Below are 16477 nucleotides of genomic sequence, written 5' to 3'. Positions count from 1 at the left end.
AGACCGGGAGGCGTGCGTGCAGGTGTGTGAATTGACGGAGGCATGCTCGCTGTGCAGTGTCATCAGGAGGCATGCAAGTAGCTGTGTGAAACTTTGGTAGGCATGCTAGCATTCCGGTGTGCAGGCTCACTGGGAGGTGAGCCATTGTTTGACCGCCGCCCGCCTCTCTCCCACAACTCTCACTACTCCATATTGATGGTGCGCCCGAGTGGCCGCACCCCCATCCTCGCCACACCCACACAATCCTCTCTCTCCTCTTACATCCTCGATGCCGCTCTCAGTCCTCAAAGCCGTCAGTGTATGAGGATGCCTCCAAAGCACCCCATCCGAGGGAGTGGCGACGCCTGGGCTGCTAAAGCACCAGACCACCGCATGGAGATGGAGACAGAGGTTGCCGTTACCGCCGGTGAGTTATCGCTGCACCCTGACGTCATCGACGGCGTCGAGCTTCCACAACCGGAGGCAGAGTTCCACACCGGCTCTGGTGACGACCCCGACGACGACTCCGACGACGACAAACAGCTGTTTAGTCATCTATACCCATTTATGTGTCAAATAGATCATATGGTTTCTCTGTTTACTTCTTCCTCCCCCTTTTTGGAATAGAAATCCGCTGGTTATGTTCTCCCAATCCATGAAATCTGAGTAAGTTTCGTTAGATCCGTGTAGTGTATTGATTGTTTGAATGGTACAAGTGATAAGTGATTAGTTGTTTCAACTGTGCAAATGATTTCTGCTAGTAATCCGACTAGGGCTAGTGTTCGTGCTAATAATTCCTAGCCAGGACTTGACAATTAATTTTGAATGACCTACACATGTTTGTGCCATTATTTTCTTCAAGATTGGTGTGTACATAGACGACTGTGCTTAAAAATCGAACCATAATCTCTGGATATGTATAAATAAATAGCCATAAATTCCTAATCCTACTTCACGGCATGTAATCATTGATTTGATGCCAAATTTGTTTTACAATTTGTATAGGTGCTGTCTGACGATGTGGACAGCGAGGATGAAGATGGCTAGAGGAGGTACAAGAGGCAAATCCTGAGGGAGCTTTATGCAGGAATGCATAACAGGCGTATTAGGACCTAGAATGGCGGCTATCGATGTCCATTTTGTAACCAGAAGCTTCATAAATCGTATCTAAGTGTTCTGGTGCATGCAAGAGGACAGGACGTTGGCTCCTTCAAACAAAAGTATTCTCGCAGGGTGGCGCACAGCGCGTACGCCGGGTACCTGGAGAAGCTTCAGGATCGTGCCGGGATGTGAGATGAGATGTGGGATGGGTCGAACTATGTACGCTTGAGTATGCTTAATGACGGTTGAACCATGTACTTAAGGTTGAACTATGCTTATGTACGTGTACGCTTATTATCTATCTGAGTATGTTAAATATTTGGTCAAAATATGGTAAAAATTACAAAGGGGACCAATAAACCAGGACAGAAGTAGTACATCAATCACATACGGTTCCCAAAATTGGAACCGTGTGCAATGACTTTCATTTTGCATGTTGCGTTAATCACACATGGTTCCCTCTAGCAAACGGCCGCCTCCAAAATTCTTTGTCGGACAGAAAACCCTCACCACCCAATTCAAAAAAGAAAAAAGAAAACCCTCACCATCCCCACGTCACAAAAACCCTCACCCCGCCTGCCACCCCCTCTGGTCCCCATTCACACGCGCACAAGCTCCTCCGCATCTATGCCATGGCATCGCCTATCATGGTGGTAAACACTTAGCTCGAGGCCTGCTGTCGTCACCAGGCTGCCGGCAAAGCCCACCGCATTTCGCCACTTCCGCTTGCCGCCGCCTATTGCCATCGACTTTCTCGACGCTGCTCGCGGTTGACCCAGCTCCGCTCGATTGGGGAATCTGCCGTACTGAGGGTTCTTTCTCATGGACGACAAGGTAACTAATTTAATTAGATATTATCTCATCTCTTATCCCAGTTCATCTATCTCCTTTAATCACCCAATGGAAATCGCCGTGAATTCACTTTTATTCGAGCTGATTCGAGGGTTTTCTTTCATTCATAGAATGTACAGTGCGCCGACACATCAGGACTTTGTGACCTTCGCCAGAGATTCCATCTGACCGTACCAAACCACTTGAGGACACGCGCGGTATGTTCAATCTCACCCTAAATCGGTTGGCATGGCCTACTTTCCTGAACATATTCTAAATATTGCTACATTTGGATAAAAGGTGCCACATGCACCATATACGTCAAAGGGGATTTTCCCATCTTCTTTCTATATTAGGCAAATTAATGATGTATTGTTCTTTTGATTACTCTCATATTTCCATGACATCATGTTTACCCTATCTGTTTAATTATAGATTTTTGTCCTTCGATTTCAACTGTTGTACAGTTCTTGCAATTTGGGCCCATATTTGCATGTTACCATATTTTCTTTAACGATCCTACCATTTTCTGCAGCGCATCCCTTGCTATGCAACAGATTATGTAGTGCACAATCTTTCCCTTTACATAGATCAAGATTGCACGAATGTCATATGATACGTCTCCAACGTATCTATAATTTTTGTTTGTTCCATGCTGTTATATTATCATTCTTGGATGTTTTAGAATCATTTTATTATCATTTTATATCATTTTTTGGTACTAACCTATTGATATAGTGCCAAGTGCCAGTTGTTGTTTTTTCCCTGTGTTTTACATCGCAGAAAATCAATACCAGACGGAGTCCAAATGCCACGAAACTTTATGGAGATTTTTTTTGCCAAAAGGAACACAACGGGCCTTGGCTACGCCAGGGGGGTGCCCTGAGGGGGGCACAACCCACCAGGGCACGCCAGGAGGCCCAGGCGCGCCCTGGTGGGTTGTGCCCACCTCGGGTGCCCCCTAGACCGCCTCTTTGCTCTATAAATACCCCAATATTTCAAGAACCCTAGGGGAGTCGACGAAATATTCATCCAGCCGCCGCAGAGTCCAGAACCACCAAATCCAATCTAGACACCATCTCGTATGGGGTTCACCACCTCCATTGATGCCTCTCCGATGATGAGCGAGTAGTTCTTTGTAGACCTTTGGGTTCGTAGTTAGTAGCTAGATGGCTTCCTCTCTCTCTCTCTCTCTCTCTCTCTTGATTCTCAATACAATGGTCTCTTGGAGATCCATATGATGTAGCTCTTTTGCGGTGTGTTTGTTGGGATCGATGAACTTTGAGTTTATGATCAGATCTATCTTTTTATATCCATGAAAGTACTTGAGTTTCTTTGATCTCTTTTATGCATGATCTCTTATAGCCTCGTATTTCTTCTCCGATATTTGGGTTTTGTCTGGCCAACTTGATCTATTTATCTTGCAATGGGAAGAGGTGCTTTGTAGTGGGTTCGATCTTACGGTGCTTGATCCCAGTGATAGAAAGGGAACTGACACGTATGTATCGTTGCTACTAAGGATAAAATGATGGGGTCTATCTCTACATAGATAGATCTTGTCTACATCATGTCATCGTTCTGAGACGGTCAAACAAGTTATATCGATGCCCTGAAGGTATGTTTTGAGGCGGTCAAACAAGTTATATCGACGCCCTCCCCTAGCGTAGCGCCCTCCCCTTCCCTTCGCTAGCGCCGGCGGTCGTTCCAGCCCCGGACGCCACCTTCCCGCCGGACACCGCTCCGGTGTCGGCGTCCACCCACTCTTTCCCCCCAAGGCGTCCATGGTTTCCCTCTCGGCCTCGTCCTCCTTGTCGGAGTCGACCTCTTCGCTGCGCGCCCCAGCCCTTCGCTCCACTGTTGTCGTCCCCGAGGTGCTTGGCTCGGCGTTCGGCCCGATCCTCCAGGGCGACGCCGCCGTTGGGTCTCGCCCATCCCCCCCGGGTCAGGGTGGCGTGGCGTGGATGACGAAGACCGGCCACCACCCTCGTAGCCCCATCTCGCCCCCTATCCCCCTCCGGTGCACGGCTGGCTCTCACCTACTCTGTCGACCTCGCGGCCGCCGCGGACTCGCATCCTAGCCGCCCTCCATGGATGCTGCTACAATTGGGTAGACGACAAGCACATCTCCATGGAGTGCCCGAACGAGACCCTGTGCGTCCGCTGTGGGGGCACCGAGCACATTGCCTGTGACTGCAAGTCGTGGCGCAGCTCCTCGCCGGTGGATGCCCCTAGGGGTTGATGACCCACAAGTATAGGGGATCTATCGTAGTCCTTTCGATAAATAAGAGTGTCAAACCCAACGAGGAGCAAAAGGAAATGATAAGCGGTTTTCAACAAGGTATTCTCTGCAAGTACTGAAATAAGTGGTAACAGATAGTTTTGTAATAAGGTAAATTGTAACGAGCAACAAGTAACAAAAGTAAATAAGGTGCAGCAAGGTGGCCCAATCCTTTTTGTAGCAAAGGACAAGCTGGAACAAACTCTTATAATAGGAAACGCGCTCCCGAGGACACATGGGAATATCATCAAGCTAGTTTTCATCACGTTCATATGATTCGCGTTCGATACTTTGATAATTTGATATGTGGGTGGACCGGTGCTTGGGTGCTGTTCTTACTTGAACAAGCATCCCACTTATGATTAACCTCTATTCCAAGCATCCGCAACTACAACAAAAGTATTAAGGTAAACCTAACCATAGCATGAAACATATGGATCCAAATCAGCCCCTTACGAAGCAACGCATAAACTAGGGTTTAAGCTTCTATCACTCTAGCAACCCATCATCTACTTATTACTTCCCAATGCCTTCCTCTAGGCCCAAATAATGGTGAAGTGTTATGTAGTCGACGTTCACATAACACCACTAGAGGCTAGACAACATACATCTTATCAAAATATCAAACGAATACCAAATTCACATGACTACTCATAGCAAGACTTGTCCCTTGTCCTCAGGAACGAACGTAATTACTCACAAAGAATATTCATGTTCATAATCAGAGGGGTAATAATATGCATATAGGATCTGAACATATGATCTTCCACCAAATAAACCAACTAGCATCAACTACAAGGAGTAATCAACACTACTAGCAACCTACTAGCACCAATCCCGGACTTTGAGACAAGAATTGGATACAAGAGATGAAGTAGGGTTTGGAGATGAGATGGTGCTGATGAAGGTGTTGATGGAGATTGCCCTCTCCCGATGAGAGGAGCATTTGTGATGACGATGGTGATGATTTCCCCCTCCCGGAGGGAAGTTTCCCCGGCAGAACAGCTATGTTGGAGCTCTAGATTGGTTCCGCCTCGTGGCGGCGGACTCTCGTCCCGAAAGATTTCTTATAATTTTTTTCTCATCGAAAGACTTCATATAGGAGAAGATGGACGTCGGAGAGGCACCAGGGGGCCCACGAGGTAGGGGGCGCGCCCTAGGGGGGGGCGCCCCCCACCCTCGTGAGAAGGGTGTGGGCCCCCTGGCCTTCATCTTTGGCGAGGATTTTTCTTTATTTCTTTTAAGATGTCCCGTGAAGTTTCAGGACTTTTGGAGTTGCGCAGAATAGGCCTCTAATATTTGCTCCTTTTCCAGCCCAGAATTCCAGCTGCCGGCATTCTCCCTCTTTATGTAAACCTTGTAAAATAAGAGAGAATAGCCATAAGTATTGTGACAGAAAGTGAAATAACAGTTCATAATGCAATAAATATCGATATAAAAGCATGATGCAAAATGGACGGATCAACTCCCCCAAGCTTAGACCTCGCTTGTCCTCAAGCGAAAAGCCGATGACAATAAATATGTCATCATGTTTAGAGGTAGAGGCATCGATAAAAATAAAATACGGACATGAAGGCATCATGATTATTCTCATAATGGCAACATATATATAGATTTTGTCATATGATTACTTATGTTCAAGTGATGATATATTCACAATGCAAAATTATAAATCATAAACCTTATTGGGCTCCAACAAACTATAATCTCAGTCATTGAAGCAATTGCAATTTATCATAACATCGGAAAGAGTCTATGTCAGAGAGCTAAAAAGCAAGTCCACATACTCAACTATCATTTAGTCCTCCATAATTGCTAACACTCACACGATACTTGTGGTTACGGAGTTTTAATCGGACACAGAGAAAGATAGGGGCTTATAGTTTTGCCCCACAACCTTTTACCTCAAGGGTAATGTCAACAATAATGGTTCATGCTCCCCTACATCCAATTAGATATATATATATATATATATATATATATATATATATATATCATGTTCTTTCCAACATGCTGAGCTTGCCGAAGGATAAAATGAAAAAGGAAAGGTGAAGATCACCATGACTCTTGCATAAGGTAGAAGATAATAATAAAGGATAGGCCCTTCGCAGAGGGAAGCGGAGGTTGCCATGCGCTTTTATGGTTGGAAGCACAAAATCTCAATGCGAAAGAACGTCACTTTATATTGCCCCTTGTGATATGAACCTTTATTATGCAGTCCGTCGCTTTTATTACTTCCACATCACAAGATCGTATAAAGCTTATTTCTCCCACACCAATCAATCATACATATTTAGAGCAATTTTTATTGCTTTGCACCAATGACAACTTACTTGAAGGATCTTACTCAATCCATAGGTAGATATGGTGGACTCTCATGGCAAAACTGGTTTAAGGGTATTTGGAAGCACAAGTAGTATTTCTATTTTGTGCTGAAAATTTGGCTAGCATGAGGGGGAAAGGCAAGCTCAACAAGTTAGAGGATCCATGACAACATACTTTATCTCAGATATAAGAAAGACATAACTCATTACGTTGTCTTCCTTGTCCAACATCAACTCTTTAGCATGTCATATTTTAATGAGTGTTCCCAATCATAAAAGATGTCAATGATAATATATCTATATGTGAAACCTCTCTTTCCTTATTACTTCCTATTAATTGCAACGATGACCAAAGCTATGTCTGCCAACTCCCAACAACTTTTAATCATCATACTCTTTCTATGTGAAGTCATTACTCTCAATAAGATCAATATGAACTCTTTGTTTCTTTTTATTCTTTTTCTGTTTTCTTCTATTCACCCAAGATCATGGCAAAATAATCAGGCCCTTAACTCAACACTAATCTTTATTGTATATAGCTCACGGACTCGATTACAAAGAGAGATCATAAAGCAAAACTCAAAACTAGATCATGCCATAAACTTTATTCTACTAGATCAAGATACTACTAATAGGATCGAACTAAGAAAAACGGTAAAGATAGGAGTTGTGATTGTGATACAATACCGGGGCACCTCCCCCCAGCTTGGCAGTTGCCAAGGGGAGTGCCCATACCCAGATACTCAGTTCTTCTTTGTTGGAGGAGACGGTGGAGGTGTTGTTGATGATGCGGGCTTGTCATCCATCTTCCAAGGCATAGGTTCACCATCATAGAAAGATGATCGAGTCTCCGGAATCCTCAAATCTGCAGCCAAACTCATTCTTTTGAATCTATATTCATACTCACAATTTTGGTTTTGAAGGTCATAGACTTGGGCTTGGAGGTGTTCGATCTTCTCATGTAGCTCAAATATGGCCTCCTCTGTATTCTTGGCATCCGGCTTGTAGTTGTTGGTGAACTCCGCGAGCATCATGTGGCTAGCGTTGATTCCACACTCCACCATCCTTTGGCACTTGAAAACTTGTTGCTCCACTGCTTCGAGCCTCGTCTCCATGCTTCCGGTCCCTTTTGGTCCCTCTTCATCGCGGATGTGCAGCAACCCATCACGCATCTCAATGGTTTGAGGGTGTCGCAACACCTCCGCGAGGTAAGGGTTGATGACCTTCTCGAAGAACTTGTCCTTGGAGGCGCTTGGGGCCGTCATGATAACCTAGATCTGTCAGAAACACAGCTCGAAACAAGAATAGAAGATTTTTGCGTGATACAGGAGTCAAAACCTTCGGGAGAATATATAATGAATTTTACCGACCAAAATACGTAACGTGCAAGAAAATGGAGTCCAGAAGGCACACGAGGCGCTCACGAGGTAGGGGGCATGCCCAGGGGGTAGGGCGCGCCCACCACCCTCGTGGGGCCCTCGTGTCCTTCCCGGACTGCTACTTATTTTTCTATTTTTCTAAATATTCCAAAACGGAGAAATATTGCCTTAGAAATTGTTTTGGCGTCGGTTTACTTACCGTACCACATACCTATTCCTTTTCGGAGTCTGAAACGTTCCGGAAAGTGTCCCTTATGTATTCCTCCAGGGTTATGATTTCAATAATATTGGTTTCAACATTTATGGGATTACCTGAGATATAATGTTTGATTGTTTGACCGTTTACCACCTTCGGATTTGTGCCTTCGAAGTTGTTGATTTTTATTGCACCGGAACGATAGACCTCCTCGATAACATAGGGGCCTTCCCATTTAGAGAGAAGTTTTCTTGCAAAAAATCTTAAACGAGAGTTGTATAGCAATACATAATCACCTACATTAAACTCACACTTTTGTATCCTTTTGTCATGCCATCTTTTAACTTTTTCTTTAAATAACTTGGCATTTTCATATGCTTGGGTTCTCCATTCATCAAGTGAGCTAATATCAAATGACCTCTTCTCACCGGCAAGTTTGAAATCATAGTTGAGCTCTTTAATAGCCCAATATGCCTTATGTTCCAGTTCGAGAGGTAAGTGACATGCTTTTCCATATACCATTTTATATGGAGACATACCCATAGGATTTTTGTATGCAGTTCTATATGCCCATAATGCATCATCAAGTTTCTTGGACCAATTCTTTCTAGACCTATTAACAGTCTTTTGCAAAATTAATTTGAGCTCTCTATTGCTCAATTCTACTTGACCACTAGACTGTGGATGATAAGGAGATGCAATTCTATGATTAACATCATATTTAGCAAGCATTTTTACGGAAAGCACCATGAATAAAGTGTGAACCACCATCAGTCATTAAATATCTAGGGATTCCAAACCTTGGAAAAATAACTTCCTTAAGCATTTTGATAGAAGTGTTATGATCAGCACTACTAGTTGGAATAGCTTCTACCCACTTAGTAACGTAATCAACAGCAACTAAAATATGTGTATATCCATTAGAGGTAGGAAAAGGTCCCATATAATCAAAGCCCCAAACATCAAACGGATCAATAACAAGAAAATAATTCATAGGCATTTCTTGACGCCTACTAATATTACCAATTCTTTGACATTCATCACATGACAAGACAAACTTACGGGCATCCTTGAAGAGAGTAGGCCAATAAAAACCAGATTGCAATACCTTATGTGCAGTTCTATCTCCAGTGTGGTGTCCTCCATAAGACTCGGAATGACACTTGCGTAGGATCTGTTCCTGTTCATGCTCAGGTACACAACATCTAATAACACCATCTACACCTTCTTTATAAAGATGTGGGTCATCCCAAAAGTAATGTCTCAAGTCATAGAAGAATTTTTTCTTTTGTTGGTATGTGAAGCTAGGTGGTATAAACTTAGCAACAATATAATTAGCATAATCAGCATACCAAGGAGTACTATGAGAAGTACTTATAACATTTAATTGTTCATCAGGAAAGTCATCATTAATAGGTAGTGGGTCATCAAGAATATTTTCTAACCTAGACAGGTTGTCTGCCACGGGGTTCTCAGCTCCCTTTCTATCAAAAATATGCAAATCAAATTCTTGTAGCAAGAGAACCCATCTAATAAGTCTAGATTTAGCATCTTTCTTTTCCATAAGGTATTTAATTGCAGCATGATTAGTGTGAATGGTTACTTTAGAATCAACAATATAAGGTCTGAACTTATCACAAGCAAATACAACTGCTAAAAGCTCTTTTTCAGTAGTAGCATAATTTCTTTGAGCATTGTCTAGAGTCTTACTAGCATAATGAATAACATTTAATTTCTTATCAACTCTTTGCCCTAGAACAGCACCTACAACATAGTCACTAGCATAATCTTGTGGTTATGAAGTTTTAATCAGACACAGAGAAAGATAGGGGCTTATAGTTTTGCCCCACAACCTTTTACCTCATGGGTAATGTCAACAATAATAATTCATGCTCCCCTATATCCAATTAGATATATATATATATATGTATATATATATATCATGTTCTTTACAACATGCTGAGCTTGCCAATGGATAAAATGAAAAAGGAAAGGTGAAGATCACCGTGACTCTTGCATAAGGTAGAAGATAATAATAAAAGATAGGCCCTTCGCAGAGGGAAGCAGAGGTTGCCATGCGCTTTTATGCTTGGATGCACAAAATCTCAATGCGAAAGAACGTCACTTTATATTGCCCCTTGTGATATGAACCTTTATTATGCAGTCCGTCGCTTTTATTACTTCCACATCACAAGATCGTATAAAGCTTATTTCTCCCACACCAATCAATCATACATATTTAGAGCAATTTTTATTGCTTTGCACCGATGACAACTTACTTGAAGGATCTTACTCAATCCATAGGTAGATATGGTGGACTCTCATGGCAAAACTGGTTTAAGGGTATTTGGAAGCACAAGTAGTATTTCTACTTGGTGCTGAGAATTTGGCTAGCATGAAGGGGAAGGGCTAGCTCAACAAGTTAGAGGATCCATGACAACATAATTTATCTTAGATATAAGAAAGACATAACTCATTACATTGTCTTCCTTGTCTAACATCAACCCTTTAGCATGTCATATTTTAATGAGTGCTCCCAATCATAAAAGATGTCAATGATAATATATCTATATGTGAAAACCTCTCTTTCCTTATTACTTCCTATTAATTGCAAAAATGACCAAAGCTATATCTGCCAACTCCCAACAACTTTTAATCATCATACTCTTTCTATGTGAAGTCATTACTCTCAATATGAACTTTTTGTTTCTTTTTATTCTTTTCTTCTTTCTTTTATTCACCCAAGATCATGGCCAAATAATCAAGCCCTTGACTCAACACTAATCTTTATTATATATAGCTCACAAACTCGATTACAAAGAGAGATCATAAAGCAAAACTCAAAACTAGATCATGCCATAAACTTTATTCTACTAGATCAAGATACTTCTAATAGGATCGAACTAAGAAAAATGATAAAGATAGGAGTTGTGATGGTGATACGATACCGGGGCACCTCCCCAAGCTTGGCAGTTGCCAAGGTGAGTGCCCATACCCATGTGATTATATCTCCTTTGTCGGTGAAGAAGGTGGAGGTGACGGATAATCGCACATCGAGCATAAGAGGTCCTCCAGCTTGCGAATAATGCCCTTGAGTGCGACAATATGCCCCTTCAAGAAAATATTTTCTTCTGTGAGATACTTGTTTTGTATATGAGCTAACTCAATCATTTTGAAAGCTTCGATCTCAGTTGGGGTAAGAAGGTTATGATCAAGTTGAAGGATGTCTTTTGCTGCTGGAGCTTCATCCTCCGTGGCCTTCTTGACCCTTTCATCCTTGTTGACCCTCGTGGGTTCTTCCCTCTTCAGATCTATCTTCATTAGCCAAGCATCGTTGTCACCATTGTTGGAGGAGGGAGACGACATGATGCCTAGCCTGGAAAACCCTGACAGAAAATAGCTCGAAACAAGAACAGAGGAGATTTGCGTGATACGGGAGTCAAAACCTTTGGGAGGTTATATAATGAATTTTTACCGACTAAAGTCCGTATCGTGCAAGAAAACGGAGTCCGTAAGGCACACGAGGTGCTCATGAGGTAGGGGGCCTGCCCAGAGGGCTAGGGCGCACCCACCACCCTCGTGGGGCCCTTGTGTCCTTCCCGGACTGCTACTTATTTTTCTATTTTTCTAAATATTCCAAGACAGAGAAATATTGACTTAAAAATTGTTTTGGAGTCGGTTTACTTACCGTACCACATACCTATTCCTTTTCGGAGTCTGAAACAGTCTGGAAGGTGTCCCTTATGTATTCCTCTAGGGTTACGGTTTCAATAATATTGGTTTCAACATTTATGGGATTACCTGAGATATAATGTTTGATTCTTTGACCATTTACCACCTTCGGATTTGTGCCCTCGAAGTTGTTGATTTTTATGGCACCGGAATGATAGACCTCTTCGATAACATAGGGGCCTTCCCATTTAGAGAGAAGATTTCCTGCAAAAAATCTTAAACGAGAGTTGTATAGCAATACATAATCACCTACATTAAACTCATGCTTTTGTATCCTTTTGTCATGCCATCTTTTAACTTTTTCTTTAAACAACTTGGCATTTTCATAAGCTTGGGTTCTCCATTCATCAAGTGAGCTAATATCAAATAACCTCTTCTCACTAGCAAGTTTAAAATCATAGTTGAGCTCTTTAATAGCCCAATATGCCTTATGTTCTAGTTCGAGAGGTAAGTGACATGCTTTTCCATAAAACCATTTTATTCGGAGACATGCCCATAGGATTTTTGTATGCAGTTCTATAAGCCCATAATGCATCATCAAGTTTCTTAGACCAATTCTTTCTAGACCTATTAACAGTCTTTTGCAAAATTAATTTGAGCTCTCTATTGCTCAATTCTACTTGGCCACTAGACTATGGGTGATAAGGAGATGCAATTCTATGATTAACATCATACTTAGCAAGCACTTTACGGAAAGCACCATGAATAAAGTGTGAACCACCATCAGTCATTAAATATCTAGGGACTCCAAACCTCGGAAAAATAACTTCCTTAAGCATTTTAATAGAAGTGTTATGATCAGCACTACTAGTTGGAATAGGTTCTACCCACTTAGTAACGTAATCAGCAGTAACTAAAATATGTGTGTATCCATTAGAGGCAGGAAAAGGTCCCATATAATCAAAGGCCCAAACATCAAACAGTTCAATAACAAGAGAATAATTCATAGGCATTTCTTGACGTCTACTAATATTACCAATTCTTTGACATTCATCACAAGACAAGACAAACTTACGGGCATCCTTGAAGAGAGTAGGCCAATAAAAACCATATTGCAATACTTTATGTGCAGTTCTTTCTCCAGTGTGGTGTCCTCCATAAGCCTCGGAATGACACTTGCGTAGGATCTGTTCCTGTTCATACTCAGGTACACAACGTCTAATAACACCATCTACTCCTTTATAAAGATGTGGGTCATCCCAAAAGTAATGTCTCAAGTCATAGAAAACCTTTTTCTTTTGCTGGTATGTGAAGCTAGGTGGTATAAACTTAGCAACAATATAATTAGCATAATCAACATACCATGGAGTACTACGAGAAGTACTTATAACATTTAATTGTTCATAAGGAAAGCTATCATTAATAGGTAGTGGGTCATCAAGAACATTCTCTAACCTAGAAAAGTTGTCTGCAACGGGGTTCTCAGCTCCCTTTCTATCAACAATATGCAAATCAAATTCTTGTAGCAAGAGAACCCATCTAATAAGTCTAGGTTTAGCATCTTTCTTTTCCATAAGGTATTTAATAGCAGCATGATCAGTGTGAATAGTTACTTTAGAATCAACAATATAAGGTCTGAACTTATCACAAGCAAATACAACTGCTAAAAGCTCTTTTTCAGTAGTAGCATAATTTCTTTGAGCATTGTCTAGAGTCTTACTAGCATAATGAATACAATTTAATTTCTTATCAACTCTTTGCCCTAGAATAGCACCTACAGCATAATCACTAGCATCACACATAATTTCAAAGGGTAAATTCGAATCAGGTGGCTGAACAACAGGTGCAGAGACTAATGCTTTCTTAAGTATTTCAAATGCTTCTACACAATCATCATCAAAGACAAATGGTATATCTTTTTGCAATAAATTAGTCAGAGGCCGAGAAATTTTTGAGAAGTCCTTAATGAACCTCCTATAAAATCCAGCGTGACCAAGGAAACTTCTTATACCTTTGATGTCCTTGGGACATGGCATCTTTTCAATAGCATCAACCTTGGCTTTATCAACTTCAATACCTCTTTCAGAAACTTTGTGCCCTAAGACAATACCTTCATTAACCATAAAGTGGCACTTTTCCCAATTCAAGACAAGATTAGTTTCTTCACATCTCTGCAAAACTCGATCAAGGTTGCTCAAGCAATCGTCAAAAGAAGAACCATAGACCGAGAAGTCGTCCATGAAAACCTCACAAATCTTTTCACAAAAGTCAGAGAATATAGCCATCATGCATCTTTGAAAGGTAGCAGGTGCATTACATAAACCAAAAGGCATACGTCTATAAGCAAAAGTACCAAAAGGGCAAGTAAAAGTAGTCTTTGATTGATCTTTAGCCGACACAAGTATTTGAGAGAAACCAGAATAACCATCTAGAAAGCAATAATGTGTGTGTTTGCATAATCTTTCTAGCATTTGATCAATAAAAGGTAAGGGGTAATGATCTTTCTTAGTAGCTTTATTTAATTTGCGGAAATCAATTACCATCCTATAACATGTGATAATTCTTTGTGGAATCAATTCATCTTTATCATTAGGAACAACAATAATACCTTCCTTCTTAGGGACACAATGGACAGGACTTACCCACTCACTATGAGCAACGGGATAAATTATACCTGCCTCCAGAAGCTTGAGTATTTCTTTTCTTACCACTTCTTTCATTTTAGGATTCAGACGTCGTTGAGGATCACGAACTGGTTTGGCATCTGCTTCCAAATTTATTTTATGTTGACATAGAGTGGGACTAATGCCCTTAAGATCATCAAGAGTATATCCAATAGCAGCACGATGCTTCATCAGAGTTTTCAATAATCTTTCTTCTTCATGCTCTGAAAGGTTAACACTAATAATAAGAGGATATATCTTCTTTTCATCAAGATAAGCATATTTAAGATTATCAGGCAACAGTTTAAGCTCAAACACGGGATCACCCTTGGGTGGAGGAGGATCTCCTAAAATTTCAACAGGAAAGTTGTGTTCCAGAATAGGTTCCTGTTTAAAGAATACTTCATCTATTTCCCTTCTTTCATTCATGAACATATCATTTTCATGTTCTAGCAAATAGTGTTCTAAAGGATCACTAGGAGGTACGGCAATAGAAGCAAGATCAATAATTTCATCATTACTAGGTAATTCTTCCTCATGATGTTCTTAGAGAAATTAAACTCATGAACCATATCATCCAAACCAATAGTAACAATATTCTTAGTGCAGTCTATGGTAGCATTGACAGTATTTAAGAAGGGTCTACCAAATATAATGGGACAAAAGCTATCTTGTGGAGAAGTAAGAACAAGAAAATCAGCAGGATATTTAGTTTTCCCACACAAGACTTCAACATCTCTAACAATTCCAATTGGTGCAATAGTATCTCTATTAGCAAGTTTAATTGTGACATCAATATCTTCTAACTCAGCAGGTGCAATTTCATTCTTAATTTCTTTGTATAAGTCATGAGGTATAACACTAGCACTAGCACCCATGTCACATAAGCCATGATAACAATGATGTCCTATTTTAACAGAAATAACAGGCATGCCTACCACATGTCTATGTTTATCTTTATCACAAGGTTTAGCAATTCTAGCAGTTTCACCTTCGAACTAAATAACATGCCCATCAATATTATCAGACAAGAGATCTTTAACAATAGAAATTTTAGGTTCTATTTTAACTTGCTCAGGAGGTGTATAAGTTCTAATATTGCTTTTATGAACAATAGTTGAAGCTTTAGCATGATCCTTTATTCTAACAGGGAAAGGTGGTTTCTCAATATAAGAAGTAGGAACAATAGGATCATTATAAGTGACAGTCTTTTCTTCAACTTTAATAGGTGCAACTACTTTTACTTCTATGGGAGGATGATATTTAAACCACTTCTCCTTAGGGAGATCAACATAGGTAGCAAAATATTCACAGAAAGAAGCTACTATCTCAGAATCAAGTCCATATTTAGTGCTAAACTTACGGAAAATATCGTTATCCATAAAAGATTTAACACAATCAAACTTAGGTGTCATACCTGACTCCTTACCTTCGTCGAAGTCCCAATCTTCAGAGTTGCGTTTAATTCTATCCAAGAAGTTCCATATGAATTCAATAGTCTTCATCATAAAAGAGCCAGCACAAGAAGTATCAAGCATGGTTTGATTATTATGAGAAAGTTGAGCATAAAAACTTTGCATAATTATTTCTCTCGGGAGCTCATGATTGGGGCATGAATATAACATTGACTTAAGCCTCCCCCAAGCTTAAGCGATGCTTTCTCCTTCGAGAGGCCAGAAATTATATATATAATTGTGATCACAATGAACAAGATGCATAGGGTAATACTTTTGATGAAATTCCAATTTCAATCTTTTATAGTCCCACGATCTCGTATCACATAGCCTATACCATATCAATGCGTCTTCCTTCAAAGATAAAGGGAAGACCTTCTTCTTAGCAACATCGTCGGATACACCTGCAAGCTTAAATAATCCACAAACTTCATCCACATATAATAAGTGCTCATCAGGATGCTTTGTTCCATCTCCTGTAAAAGGATTAGCGAGCAGTTTTTCCATTATACCCGAAGGAAATATAAAAGGGGTTTCATTTTCAATAGGTTCAGTAGGTTGAGGAGCAACTCTTTGCTCCACTGGACGGGGTGAAGATAC

Source organism: Triticum aestivum, chromosome 2A (genome assembly GCF_018294505.1).
Source record: "Triticum aestivum cultivar Chinese Spring chromosome 2A, IWGSC CS RefSeq v2.1, whole genome shotgun sequence".
Classification (NCBI taxonomy): Eukaryota; Viridiplantae; Streptophyta; class Magnoliopsida; order Poales; family Poaceae; genus Triticum; species Triticum aestivum.
The sequence above is the reverse complement of the archived record's forward strand: the minus strand, read 5'-3'. Positions refer to the sequence as shown.